Consider the following 16,057-nt stretch of genomic DNA (forward strand, 5'->3'; position numbering starts at 1 on the left):
TATAAAGTCCACATATATATATATGGTCCAAGTGTGATAACAGTAATATCAATCAGTGAGTCTAATGTATAATTAGATTAAATTATATTGATTAATTAAAATAAAAGTAATTTTTTTATCCTTATTCTGATGATGTATCTATATAAATATGAGAAATTCTAAGAATTAGTCATCTTTCAACTCATTGTGTAGTTTTCATTTGCCATCAACAAAAATTTCTAAGTCTAAAAGGGTCAAGAGAGATAAATTAATTTTGATAATTCTGCCACTGTCATGGATCGATGTAAGTTTTCTTGATCTCTAATGATATGTAAAAATTATATAATTTTAAGATCTTGATTATTTAAAATTGTATAAATTATGCGCATATATATAATATAACGGGGCTTTGGAATTTCCAAAAAATTCTCCCAAAAAATAATCATCTTACTAAAATTGTCTTTCATAAGTATCTTTACTTTCTTAATTTCTCGGGAATTTTAGTATTGTTAACAGCTTAGGGATTATATTTTTAGGCTTCAGTCATAGAATATCACAATGTAGATATATAATGAGTACTTGAAATTTTATAATGGGTTCGTTCTTTTTTTTTTTTTTTTTTTTTGCTAACATTATAATGGGTTCCTTTGAAGTTTCTTGTTACAATTTATATATAGATAAGTCTCTTGTATGAATTCTTAGCGCACTTATGGCAGCACGAAATATTAAGAAGAACCGTAAGTTGATGTCAAATGATGACATTCTTTCATAAATATTTTTATACAAAACATCAACTTTCTAACAATTTGTCCTAATAAACTTGAAATAAGCAGATGGTTGATATTTCTCACACCGAATATCCATATATTATTCTCATTCCGAAAACAATTTGGATTTTAGCATTTTGCATACTTTAAATGTTAAAATAAAATAAAGAAATTTTTAATTAACTCCCATCTTGATCGGCTCTAATACACCAAAATTGTTACACCTAGGGATTCGATCTCGAAACGAGAGCTTCGCCAATTTTTCATCGAGTTTAACTTTCCCTCTTTTGAGATAGACTAAATTTTTTATGATTGATTATTGCTTGCGTCTTTTCATTAATTTACATGTCGTTTTAAAGGGTAAAACATAAATGGCATAGATATTGAGGTTTTTTTTTTTTACTTATCTACCCTTCAGATGCCTATTCCTATGTCAACATTCAAAAGTATATCATAGTCTCAAGTTTGTGAGTAAAAAAGTGAGGCTATGATTTGTCCCACATCAAAACATAAGCTAAATTGTGAGAGAGGAATGTAGATATATAATGAAAATGAAACGAATGAGCAAACTATTCTTGCCCGAGCATTTTGGCTAGGATCAAGTATACTTTTGGTGGAGATTGCGATAAGTTTAGTTTTGGATGTTTATTTAACTATTATATGGCTCAGGGAAATCACCCTTTTGGTGACTAAAGTGATTGCGACTATAACATCAAGACCAATAATTTCCAAAACCTTTATATGCTCGATAAACATTTTGAGGCAAAAGATTTTGTTAGACGCTTTGTGAATCGCTTTATGAATCTTGATCCTCAATATATGTACCGGTTTTACAACTAAGGAGATTCTAAAGCATCCATTCTTTTGGGATTAAAAATCAAGATTATAATTATATATATATATATATATATATATATATATATTAGCGACTGTCTACATTTGGCTGAGGAGTCAGTACAAAAAGCATTTGATTTAAGAAAAAAGTACGTCTTTACAAGAAAGTGGAAGGTGAAATTCGATCTAGAATACAAGAACCGTTTGTCAGAGAGGAACTACGACTATGGGAGTTTGATGAGTCTAGTGCGTGCCGTCTGCAACATTAACCACCATTTGCTACAGGTTTCTGAGGGCATGTATGAGTTAATAAGAGATAAAACTGTGGAATTGGATCGGTATATATCGAGTCACTCTAGATCATTACTAATGTCTATCTACCTTGTTCACATAGCAGTTCAAACAATAAAAACATTAATAGAAATTTTGTATATAAAATTTTGACAGAAAATTCTTTCAAGGATGTTAAATGTGGTTCTCACTATAATTGCCAACTAGCTTCTAAATGTTTTCTTGACATATATATATATTTGTCATCATTGAAAAATTCTTATAAATCTTATAAAAGATTATGGTTAACAATAAATTCAACTGTTATAAGCTATTTAAAAATTTAAATAATCCTTAAATAATACCTCTCCATGCGATTATGGCTGTGTTTGGCATAGCTTTGCTTTTTAAAAAAGTGATTTTAAAATAGCTGTACGAAAAAACTGTTGTTTTAAAAAACAGATGAGTGTTTGGTAAACTATTGTAAAATAGCTGTAGCTGTTAACAAAAGCTGATTTAGTGTTTGGTAAAATATATATTAATATTTATAAGTGATAATTATTTATATAAAATGTAATTAATAATAATAATAAGATATATTTTGTTATATAAAAAATATATCAAAGTGGGTGTCTATAGAATGTAAAAAATAAATTATAAATTTTGGTGACGTCAAAAAAATTATTTGATAAAAGCATATAAAGATAATTAGAATTAAAAGTTAGTGTAAGAGAAAAAAAAAGTTAAGAGAGAGAAATTACAATCCAAAAACTAAAGCTACGTATAAAAGCTACAAATTGTAGCTTTTGGTTTTTTAGTTAAAATATTCAAAAACACTTTTTAGCTTTTAGAAAAAGCAATTTTACCAAACACTTAAATGTGATTTAATTTTTAGAAAAAACTAAAATCAAGCTTAATAAGCTGAACCAAACATAGCCTATATCAAATTATTGCAAAGTGATGGAAAAAAAATTAATAAATTTTAAATAATTAAAAGTATATGTTTGAATTATAGTAATTAATTTATTGATATCATAAATTTGGACTATAGGTATAAATTTCTAAAATCCAATTGTATATTGAATTCAACTAGTTTAGGTTAACCTAATCACAATTATTTTGGTTAACGGTTATGATTGATATAGTAGTTAGTATAATATATCATTACTAACTAAACTTAAACTCAATAGTGTTACTTATCTCTCTTTCTAATTTTCCTTAAATTTAATCTACGAACTAGTTTTTTTCTTAACTAAATATTACATCGACAATGAAATGTATTGAGAAAGATGCAATTGAAGATAGTATAATATACATTATTTGATTATCATAATTGTTGTGTACAATATTACGGAATATCTATAAGAACTTATTTAATTTAAAGTCATGGTGTTACAATGTCTAAGGTGTTGTACTACTAGCTTATGCATTTTGTGTGTCTTTAAAAGTGTATGGACGATTGTGGTAGTTAGTTTGGTCTAGTGGTAATCCCACACATACCTCGACGGAGAGGTCATGGGTTCAAGCCTCCATGGGCATGCCCCCTATGATTTATTCTAAATTATGTAATTGTTGTCGGTCGTTTTCGGAAAACCCGAGACGCCGAAAAGGCACGTCGCTCAAAGGGCCGATGGTCAGGCCGGAGGTCCTGAAGAGCGGCAGGTCTTCAAGCCCTCGCCCAACTCTTGACTCCTCGAGTCGAGCTTCGCTCCTCGAGTCGAGCCTTGAGTCGACAACATTTTGGCGCTAGAAGGAGGGGACTTCACGACCTATTCAGTCCGAAATCCCTTCTGTTCATCTTCTTCTTTTCTTCTGCGAACTCAACCTTCTCGAACTTGAGAAACGATGAGTAGCCAACCACCCGTACGTTCTGAGGGCGTGAACAACCCCGAAAACGTCACTGGGACCAAGAAATACTTCTTGCGCTCCCGAGCGCATGGTGACGAAGAGTCGCTCCACGAAGAGAGCTCGACCCGCTCACCATCTCCATCTCCTGATAGCAGGGACAACCGCATCGTGGAGTTAGAGGAGAGTATCCGCCGACTGAAGGCGAGGAACGCAAGGTACCATAGCCGACTGGCTGCGAAGCAACCTATGCGGGGCACGACGATCCCCAACGGGGATCCTGAGAACCTCAACGAGGAAAGCCGCGACCGCGACCCTGATTACGAGGGTACTGGTGAGTCGGAGGATATCGAGACTTCTCTCACGAAGGACGGGGGACTCCCCGCCGTGTTTGAAGCCGGTCCATCGAATCCCTTACCCCGAACAGGCGATGCGCCGGCAGCTTCTCAAGAGGGGAATTCCCGACGTTCGGCTCTCGACCGACTAGGTCCGAGAGAGAATGTTGCGGACAGTCAGGGCGCGCGGAGAGCGCACCGTCGCAAGCAAAGCCGGCGCCTCCGTACTGCCAGCCCTGATCTTAGGGACCACCTCACTGCTCAACGCATTGGGCGTGGCAATGATCTGAGAGAGCGACTAAGCTTTAGACCCAATATCCCGCTGGCAGTCCCAACTAACGGGAACCGCCGCGCAGGACAGGGGTCTAACGAGAGGCTGCAGGTGACTCCTCCCGATCAAGGGGTTACTCCAACGACCGGTCTTGATGTGGTCACTATGATCCACAACCTTCGAAATGAGGTACGAGATCTCCGAGAATACGGAATAGGTGGAAGTGCCTATGGGGTCGTTGAGGAGAATTCATCACCTTTCACTACTCAGATACTGGTTGAGGTTTGTACGGGGAATTTCAAGCTCCCGAACCTCGCTCCATATGATGGGAAAGCAGATCCTGCTTACCACATCCAGCACTATGAAACCTGGATGACGATGCAGGGTGTTTCTCCTGGTGCCATGTGCCAAGCTTTTAGTTTGACCCTCGCCGGACCCGGTTTTGAGTGGTTCAAGAACTTAAAGCCAGGAAGCATCCACTCGTTCAAAGACCTGAAGGACATGTTCCTAGCACGGTTCGCTACGTCTATGGTCCAAAAGAAGACCAAGATGTACCTGTGGTCAATCAGGCAAGAGAGTGGCGAGACTCTTAGACGATACCTCGCCCGATTCACTGAAGAGTCAAACAAGGTCGACCGCTTTGACGACAGTGACGCAATTGCCGCTATCATAGAAGGCTTGCGCACAAGTGACTTCCTCAAGTCTGTCGTCGGCCGTGTCCCTTCCACCATGGCCGAGTTAATGACTCGAGCTAAGACCTTCATGGGAGTCGAAGATTACCTCGACAGCCGCAAGAGCACTAATCAAAGCTCTCGCCGCCGAGAAGAACCTAGCCGCGAGCAGAACGAACCTCGTAAAAGGCGAAACAATGGGAACCAGGTTCCTAGCAACCAACCCCATGTACCTCAGAAACCGCGACTTGCGGAAAACTTCAAAGGGTACTCGTCATTCACGCCGCTGAACACAGCGCCGGAAAGGATCTTGGCTCTGGCACGTGACAAGTTCACGCCCCCGGCTCCAATGAAGAAGGATCCCGCAACTCGCGATCGATCCAGGTATTGTGAGTTCCATTGGGAATACGAATGCTACAACCTCAAAAGGCAAATCGAGGCTTTGATCCAACGGGGTGAGCTGAAGGAGTTCGTGTTGCGCATGATTGGCGCTGCGGGCCCCACCGCGAACAGACAACAGTCTGGTCAAGGAGGAGGAACAGCCGCTTCTGCCGACCGAACCACGGCTACTGCCAACACCAACCCACAACTGCACGTGGTAACCACCATACTGGGAGGTCCACAAGATGGAGATTCAGCCCGACAACGGAAGAAATTCCTTAGGGCCGTGTCTCAGGAAGACGCTGCTATGCACGTCAACTTCACATATGAAGAACCTCCGTCCGTGCCTCACGAGACGATGTATTTCACCAATGAAGAGGCCAAGCGAGTTGTGCATCCACACAATGACGCGATCGTGCTCAAAGCCCAAGTGGCCAATAACTTAGTGAAAAGGGTTCTCATCGATAACGGCAGCGCTGCCGATATAATTTTCAAGTCTACCCTAGAGCGCATGAAGCTCGGGGGGCTGCGCCCGACTCCGACCCAAACACCATTGTTTGGGTTCACTGGGGAAAAGGTTATGACCGAGGGCATTATCGACCTGTCGGTCACCTTTGGAACCCCTGGAGGAATCGAGGCCGTTCACATGGTCCCATTCCTAGTGGTCGATCAGGAGTCGCCTTATAACTTAATCATCGGGCGACCCACGTTGAATCGGCTAAGGGCAATCACTTCCACGTATCACCTATTGGTGAAATTCCCCACCGAATGGGGAATTGGCATTATGGCTGGAGACCAATCCCAAGCCAGAATATGCTACGTGCAAGGAGTTGATGACAAATCCGCGGGAAAAGTGGTCAACATAATCTTCCAACTGGAAGACGATTACCCATGCAACCCAAGGGATGCAAGGAAGTTCGGAGAACTTGACCCCCGTGATGAAGTCGAAAGACTCAAGGTGGAAACCTCCGATGATCTTGTGCCAATCGTCCTGGACGAGTCTAAGCCTGATCAGGTTGTAAAGGTCGACACCCGACTTCCACTCGCCATCAAAACTCAGCTTACTGCCTTCCTTAGGGAGTTCAAGGATGTTTTTGCATGGACTCATGCGGACATGCCCGGAATCGATCCCGAGGTAATAGTGCACCGATTGAACGACGACCCAAAGGTCGCCGAAAAGGTGCAGGCTAGACGGACGTTCAATCCAGAACGATACCTAGCCATAAATGAAGAGGTCGAGAAACTCTTCACCGCAAACTTCATTCGAGAGGCTAAGTACCCCAAGTGGGTCGCCAACGTGGTAATGGTAAAAAAGCCCAACGGAAAGTGGCGAATTTGTATAGACTACAAAGATCTTAACAAAGCCTACCCTAAGGACTGTTTTCCACTCCCGCGCATCGAACAACTGGTGGACGCCACGGCCGGCCATGAACTTCTAAGCTTCATGGACGCCTATTCAGGTTACAACCAAATTCGAATGCACGAGCCCGATCAAATTAAGACGACCTTTGTCACCGATCGAGGTCTCTACTGTTACAAGGTCATGCCTTTCGGCCTTAAGAACGCGGGAGCAACGTACCAACGCTTGGTAAATCGGATCTTCGCCGATCAAATCGGCAAGACGATGGAAGTGTACGTGGACGACATGCTCGTTAAAAGCCTACTGGCAACCAATCACGTACGCGACCTAAGGGAGATGTTCACAATCCTCCGCCGATATAAAATGAAGCTCAACCCCAACAAATGCGTATTCGGGGTTGAATCCGGAAAGTTCCTCGGTTATATCGTCAGCCGACGAGGCGTAGAGGCGAACCCGGAAAAAATCAAGGCACTCCTTGAAATGAAGTCGCCAAGACGAGTCAAAGAGGTACAAAGCCTGACCGGTCGGATTGCCGCTCTGACACGCTTCGTGTCTAAAGCCACCGACAAGTGTCAACCGTTCTTCAAAGCTCTGAAGAAGACGGACGGCTTTGAGTGGACGGACGAATGCGAAAATGCCTTCCAAGAAATGAAGGCTTACTTTGGGTCCCCCACCATTCCTCTCTAAACCGAGAGAGGGCGAGATGCTATACGTGTATCTCACCGTCTCTGAAAGAGCTGTAAGTGCTGTCCTTGTCCGCGAAGAAAACAAGGTCCAGTGGCCGATCTACTACGTAAGCAAAGTCTTACTCGACGCGGAGACGCGCTACACCGAGATTGAGAAACTTTCTCTGGCTCTCGTAACGGCAGCAAAGAAGCTACGACCGTACTTCCAAGCTCACCCAATTGCGGTGCGAACTGAGCATCCAATCGGTAAAGCTCTTCAAAAGGGAACATCGACTCGCATGGCGATCTGGTCCCAAGAATTGAGCGAGTACGGGATTGAGTTCCACCCAAGAACGGCTATAAAGGGGCAGGCCTTAGCCGACTTCGTGGCAGAATTCTCATATGCTCCCGATATGGGAAGAGCGGAAGCCGACCTAAGCGACAATGAGCTAACTCGGAAAAGGAAGGTAGACCCAACGGGTCCCATCTGGGAGTTATACGTAGACGAAGCGTCTAATGCTCGGGGGGCTGGCGCCGGAATAATCCTGATTAACCCCGACGGGGAAAAGCTGCGATACGCCCTTCACTACGGCTTCCAAGCCTCCAACAATGAAGCTGAATACGAAGCGCTCATTGTAGGGATAGAGCTGGCACAGAAACTCGGCTCCCATAACCTACGAATACACTGCGACTCGCAGTTGATCGTAAACCAGGTTAGAGGAGATTACACCGCCAAGGAACCCAACATGATCGTGTACCTGGCTAAGACAAACTCCAAACTCGATGCCTTCTCTTGGTTTGAGATTCACCAAATCCCGAGAGAACAAAATTCGGAGGCTGACGCGCTTGCTCGCCTCGGATCTGGCATCGACGAAGACGGATTGGGGACCGTACCCATTGAATCTCTCCCACGACCATCCGTCTCCCGAGACGAAGTCGGGACCATAGAGATGGCATCTCAGCCCACTTGGATGGACTCAATTGTCGAGTTTTTACGAAGAGGTGAACTCCCCGAAGACCGCAAGGAAGCCGATAAACTGAGGGCCTTAGCATCCAAATACACGCTCCGTGAGGGCATACTCTATAAGCGCGGTTACTCGACACCGCTGCTCCGGTGCCTCGATAGCGTTGAGTCGACCAAGGTCCTCCGCGAAATCCATGAGGGCATCTGCGGGAACCACGCCGTTGGAACTTCCCTTGCGCTCAAAGCACTTAAGCAAGGCTATTTCTGGCCTACCATGAAGCGAGATGCTTGCGAATGGGCAAGGCGTTGCGATAAATGCCAGCGCTTCGCGGAAATTCCGCGACAGCCCCCGACCCCATTAAGCAGCATCGTTGTCCCACGTCCCTTTACTAAGTGGGGCGTGGACATCATTGGCAAGCTCCCTAGAGCGCCAAGGCAATACGAGTACGCCATTATCGCCATCGACTACTTCACTAAGTGGGTAAAGGCCGAGCCGCTTGCCAGAATAACTGAAGCAAACACGACAAACTTCATATGGAAAAACATCATATGCAGGCACGGTATCCCCGCCTCGATTGTGACCGACAACGGAGCACAATTTGACAACGCGCGAGTAAGAGATATCTGCGATCAACTGAAGATCAGCAAGACCTTCTCCTCGCCGCGTCATCCTCAGGCCAACGGCCAAGTCGAGGCAGTCAACAAGACTATCAAAAGCAACCTGAAAAATAAGCTCGAAGACAAGAAAGACGCCTGGGCCGAGGAATTGCCATTCGTCCTATGGGCGTATAGGACAACCGCGCGAAACGCCACCGGCGAGACGCCATTTTCCCTTGCATATAGGGTCGAGGCCGTGGTTCCAATTGAAACCGAGGTACTCACGTTCCGAGTCGATACATTCGACGAAGCGGACAATGACGAGGCCATGCGCCTTGAGTTGGACCTGATCGATGAAAAGAGAGCAGAAGCATTCAAACGCCTCGCCGCACAGAAGCGCAAGGTCGAAAGGTACTACAACTCCAAGATCAAAAGGCGGACCTTTGCCGTCGGAAGCCTCGTCCTCAGACGAGTGTTCCAGAACACACAAGTCCAAGGCGCCGGCGTCCTAGGCCCGAACTGGGAAGGCCCTTACAGAGTCCGCAAAGTCATTCACGACGGAACATACTACATCGAGCACACGGACGGAACTCCGATTCGCCACCCGTGGAACGCGGAACACTTGAGGCAGTACTACCAGTAGCAAGCGTCCCCCGCATTTTTTATCGCTTTTATTTCCCATTTTCAATAAGGCCTACGAGCCAATGTTTTAGAATTTTAATTTTCTCGAAAGTTTTTCGCAAAAGTAATAAAACTCGAGTTCTCCGTTTCAAATTCCGTTATATGCAAGTTTTCTGGTTATCAACAATTAACTTATAACCCAAAAAACTTGGGGGGCTAGCTATGGTAAGGAAACTCTAAAAAAAACACGCTCCACCAAAAAATCTTAAGACGCCTACATGGCGCACGTAAGACGCGTAAAGGCGCAACCCGTAAGACGCGTAAAGGCGCAACCCGTAAGACGCCTACATGGCGCAACTTAAGACGCCTACATGGCGCACGTAAGACGCATAAAGGCGCAGCCTGTAAGACGCCTACATGGCGCAACCTAAGACGCCTACATGGCGCACGTAAGACACGTAAAGGCGCAGCCCGTAAGACGCCTACATGGCACACGTAAGACGCGTAAAGGCGCAACCCGTAAGACGCCTACATGGCGCACGTAAGACGCATAAAGGCACAGCCCGTAAGACGCCTACATGGCGCAACCTAAGACGCCTACATGGCGCACGTAAGACGCGTAAAGGCGCAGCCCGTAAGACGCCTACATGGCGCACCTAAGACGCCTACATGGCGCACTTAAGACGCCTACATGGCGCAACCCGTAAGACGCCTACATGGCGCAACCTAAGACGCCTACATGGCGCACGTAAGACGCATAAAGGCGCAACCCGTAAGACGCCTACATGGCGCAACCTAAGACGCCTACATGGCGCACGTAAGACGCGTAAAGGCGCAACCCGTAAGACACCTACATGGCGCAACCTAAGACGCCTACATGGCGCACGTAAGACGCGTAAAGGCGCAGCCCGTAAGACGCCTACATGGCGCAACTAAAGACGCCTACATGGCGCACGTAAGACGCGTAAAGGCGCAGCCCGTAAGACGCCTACATGGCGCAACCAAAGACACCTACATGGCGCACGTAAGACGCGTAAAGGCGCAACCCGTAAGACGCCTACATGGCGCAACCTAAGACGCCTACATGGCGCACGTAAGACGCGTAAAGGCGCAACCTGTAAGACGCCTACATGGCGCACTTAAGACGCCTACATGGCGCACTCAAGACGCCTACATGGCGCAACCTAAGACGCCTACATGGCGCAATCCAAGACGCATGCATGGCGCGCTTAAAACGCCTACCTAGCGCGGCCTGATACGTCCACTTGGCACAATCCGGCACACGTAAGGCGTTTACGTAGCATGGCTGATTCGCAGTTGAAAATACTTAAGAACGCAAACCATCCAAGTGACTGTCGTGTTTGAAAAGGTATCCTGCTGAAGTAAAAGGATGGGCAAAACCATTGACACAAACAATTGACCATCTAAGCACGCCGTAAAAGATGGATGTGCGAAAACATTCATAAGAATAAATGAATAACGTCTCATAAAAGACAGGTGCGCTAAGACAAGTGCGCTAAAGGGAAAAATCCTAGTAAGCAAGCGCTAAGACAGGTGCGCTGAATGGAAAAACCTAAAAAGCATGCGCTAAACACTTGCGCGAGAAAAATAAAGAAAGGAAAAGGTCACTCGGCGGGAGCGTCGCCTACAGGATCGGCCCCGTCGAGTGATGGGAACAGCGAGTCGAAGAAGTGGAAGGTGACCCCCCGAGAAACATTCTCGGTAGCTGTGGCGTCCCGACACTCCACCGCCGCCGCATGTCTTGCCTCCTCGACTCCGACATCAAAGTCGTCTTGAAGGTCGGACGCAAGCTGTTCCGCCGCGGCTTTCTCCTCGGTGACCCGAACCACCTCATCCGCCAAGGAGTCGCGTTTACGCTCCGCACGAACACGGGCAGCCTCACTCGATGTAAGCTGACCCTGAAGAATGCCAACTTCTTCTGTGCGCGATTCCAACTGACGTCGAAGGTCCCGCGCTTCGCTCCGGAAGACCTCCGTCGATCGAGTCGCCACTTCAAGGGCTTGACGTTCCGTCGTTAGCTCCTCAGCCATCTTCGCCACCGCCGCCTGAGCACGGTCGCACTTGCCGCGGGTAACTCCCAATTCTACGCGAGCCTCCTGAAGCTGCTCGCGGAGACTCGCAAACTCCGCCTTTGAGTGAGAACCTTGCTCGGCGTGGGCCAGCTGAGACTTCGCTTGAGCAAGCTCTTCCTGGGCACGGCTCATCCGCCTGATGAGATCGTGAAGGATCTTCTCGCCCCGGGTCGCTCGAGCAAGCACCTGAGAAGGCAAAAAGATAATTTAGCAAAAGAAAGGTTCATCACAAACGAGGCAAGGGAAACTTACTCTCTGTGCATCGGAAACGCCGTGACGAAAGAACTCCACGTCGCTGCTGGCCACGACGCTCTTCCACATCTTCATCGAAGATTGAGCGAGGCCCAGGGAACATTCCCCCCTAACCTCCGCAACCTCCACGTCAACCATCGAGTTTACGCGCTTGGAGTCCGAAGACGTGTCGGGTAAAGCCGAGGAGGAGGGTCGCTTCAAAGAAGCGCAAGGACCATTCCCCGTCCGATGATCGGTATCGGGTTTCTCCCGACCGTTCCGAGCGGCAATCCGACAACGGACCGCCGCCAACGACTTCGGGTCCCGAGAAGCCTTCGCTAGGCGCGCTCGAGCCCTCGCCCTAGCCGAAAAGACTACAAAAGCAACCAAAGTCAAAAACCTAAGCCAAAAACAAGAGCAAGAAGTGTGAAACATCGACATACCTCGCAAATCGCCACTCGAGAGAGATGATGCGGCATTGAGGACACTCTCGGTCCGCTGGCTAGGTGGAAATGGCGGGAACCACCCGGTGGAAGCCATCAGCTCAGGGGAACGAAATCGTTCGACGGCTTTCCGAGCCTCCGACATTCCCCGGATCTCCTTCACAAAGTCGAGGTCATCGGCCCCCACGTTAGCAGAAAACTCGGCCAAGGGGCCGAACCGGAGCGGCGCGTCGCCAAAAGCCTCCGCCGAGACCCACACCCATGGTCGTCGATTATACTTCTCTGAGTCGACGATCAACTTAGTATTCCGGCGATCGCGGGCCACAAAGAAACTGGGTTGCCCGGGCGCAGGGAAGACCGCGATGAGATTGCGAAAATCACTCACGGTCATTACCCGCTCAGTCTGGCAATGCCACTCCATGTGGCACATCGCCACTATGCGGTAGAATGCCGGGCTCATCTGACATGCGTGCACCCCCAGACGGGCGAGAAGCTGCTGAATGATGGGTTGAAACGGCAGCCGCAACCCGCAGTTGAGACTTGCAACTGAAACTGCGGCAAATCCACGACGAGGCCGGAAAGGACGGTCGCCCTGTAAAGGACGGAGAAGCGCCACGGACGACGGAATGGCGAATGCCTCCCGGAGACCGACGAATGTCCGGTAGGTGAGCGAGCTCGAAGCATCGACCCCCGAACAATCGAAGTCCTCGGGAGGAGCAAGGCCCTCCTCGGGATACCACTCCGTCCTAGCAAGCGACCTCGCCGATACTAACGCCTCTGCGTCAGGGGTCTCGGGCTGAGAACCCCCTGGCTCCGCGGAAGGGTCCCTGCCCTCCGACACGACCGCGGCAGCTGCCGACGGTACCTCGGGACGCTCCGATGCGAGGCCTTCGGCCCCCGGACATGTCTCTGACTCACCTCCGGGATCTTCAGACTCGGGACCAAAGTCGTCCACGCAGTCTATCTCGTCGAGAACCGACTCTAGCGGAGTCACCGCATCCGCGTCCGTAACATCCCCCGGCACGCCTTGAAAGTCCAAGTCGGACTGCGGCACGTCGAGACGGGCTTTGTCACGAACCCCCTCGCCAACTAAGTTGATCACGAGGCGAGGGGCAGGCTCCCCGGACACGAGATGATCAAGCTCCCCACCTGTATCACGCCCAGCTGGCGCGCACTCTTTGAGAGGCTGAGCAGCGGGCACGGGCGCACCCAGCTCGCCTTCCTCCAACCACTGCTCTACTCCGCTTGGATTTTCTTCCACGTGCAGAGGAACTTCCCTTAATCCCGCGAAGAGATCATCCTCTGCGTGTTCAGAACCCTAAAACAAGAGAGAGAAATCAATCTCGGGACTCTCAGCTGAGAAAAGGGGAGGGACACCCATAATGCAAGCGTAAAAAAAAAAAAGAGAAAACAAACGTAGAGAAGAGGAAAAAATAAAGTGATGAATAAAGAGAAGGGGGAGGCCTATTTATAGACTTCTAGGGGGTAGGAGTCGAAATCCTACTCCCACAAGGAGCAAAATCGGAGAAAAAGCTCCAAAAAGTCGGAGTTCTCCCGCGCAAGGCGAACCAGCCCCGCGCGGGTCACGCTGCACACACCGCGCGCCGCGCGGCCCCCTTAAAAAAAAAAAAAAAGAAGAAAAAAGAGAGGAAAAGATTTTTTCCTCGGGGTCACAAGACACGGGAAATATTTTCCTCAAACACCCAACTAGAAGAACAAAAAGTTCATCGCTGGGACGCCTCCCGAGCGACGAACTTGGGGGGCTAATGTTGTCGGTCGTTTTCGGAAAACCCGAGACGCCGAGAAGGCACGTCGCTCAAAGGGCCGATGGTCAGGCCGGAGGTCCTGAAGAGCGGCAGGTCTTCAAGCCCTCGCCCAACTCTTGACTCATTGAGTCGAGCTTCGCTCCTCGAGTCGAGCCTTGAGTCAATCTCCCCAAGTCGAGCTTCGCTCCTCGAGTCGAGCCTCGAGTCAATCCCCTCGAGTCGAGCTTCGCTCCTCGAGTCGAGCCTTGAATTGTTCCTCGAGTCGAGCCTCGAGTCATTCTCGAGTCGCTCCTCGAGTCAAGTCGCTAGTCGCTCTCGTCGAGTTGAGCCTTGCTCCTCGAATCGAGTCACTCTCGTCAAGTGGAAATCTTCATATGTCGCGTAGGAAGAATGATATTCGAAGGCCCGCAAGAGCCCGGCAAGACGAGCCGTTCATCACGCGCACAACACGCTACGCCGGCTAGCCGTGCAGCAGACGGCGCGCCGCGCGCTCTATGCGCCGCGTGACCTGGGCCGCGCCCGGTGGCCCGCGCGCCGCTCTCCCTGCGCCGCGCGCCGCGCTTTGTGCGCCGCACGCGCCATGCGCCTCCACTTGATGGCATGCGCGTTCATAGTCCCACATGGACGAAAAAGGGACCTTCTAAGGCTCCCAAACACCTATATAAACCCTTTCCCATTGAGGGGAAAGCCATCCCATAATATCCCATTGAATCCTATTCAATTCAAGAAATTCTCTTCATCTCCTATCGACACGCTCGATTTCTTACTCTTCTATGCTTCTCTGGATGCCATATTTGGCCTGAAGCAGACTCTCTTCTCTCTTCCCCGTTCTCAAAGGTTCCGAAGCACTCACGGGGACTTCCCGGACGTCGCTCCCTTTGACCGAACGTTCTCCAGTGCTCAAGCACGCCCCTAGGGTTCTCGACTAGAGTTTCCCTCGCGCGTCTAACACGCTAGACGCGTACGCGATCTCCGAAGTTCTGAGACGCTACAGAGGACTCCTCGCGCCCCGTCTCCTTCGTCGAGCACGCCTCTCCACCAAGGTTCTACGCCTCATACTGCGTCTTTCATGCTTGAACTACGTTCTGACCTGATCCCACGCACGGGTACGTAGGCAGCCGACAACTAAGGCACGGTCACTCCTCCTCCTCACCCCTTACCTCTCCCGAGAGGCGGGTTGATCGGAGAAAACCCTAGCTCGAGACTATCGAGTTCACACTCTTGGCCCGGGTGCGATCACTTGGTCCGGCCTTGGATCGAACCGCCCGAGGTTTTAAATAGTTGTTCATTTTCGTGCGACAACAGTAATCTTGGTCAATAGTGTCAACTGCGCTTTGCACTGCTAATATTTCATGTAATCTTTGTCAATAATGCCACTTCTAAAAAAAAAAGTGTATGGACGATTATTATTAATAGATAAGTAATGTAATAGTTTAGTCTCTTTATAAAAAAAAATATGAGGAAATATAATGACATTTTGAGTAACTAATAGATTCATTTATAAAAAATGCATATAAATACATAACACGTGTATTAAAATACATGGGTTTGCTTGATATATAACCTTATGAACATAATAAAATTCCTATATAGTCAATCGTTCGTTAATTATAAGTAAATAATCATTAATTTTTTTTATTAGTATGGCCAAATTTACATAAATACCCATATTTATGTTATACGCAAAACGATATATATGAAATGTTTGTAAATATAATTTAAACATATTGACAAAATGTAAGTTATAATCATAAATTTAAATATTATCTAAATTATCGGCATGCTTTTATTAATTTATTTCCCTTTTATCCATACTCATACAATCACGGTGCGGCGGAAGAGTAAGTAAAAAAAAAAAAAATAAAAATAAAAAATTCGCAAATAATTTATTTGATTACGAAATAAAGAGTCAAATTTGTTAGTCTCCAAAAGCAAACTCATGTTGTGTATACGTATGTGTACAC

Source organism: Urtica dioica, chromosome 1, assembly GCF_054948205.1.
Source record: "Urtica dioica subsp. dioica isolate 48M chromosome 1, U.dioica_male_clone48M_v1_H2, whole genome shotgun sequence".
Classification (NCBI taxonomy): domain Eukaryota; kingdom Viridiplantae; phylum Streptophyta; class Magnoliopsida; order Rosales; family Urticaceae; genus Urtica; species Urtica dioica.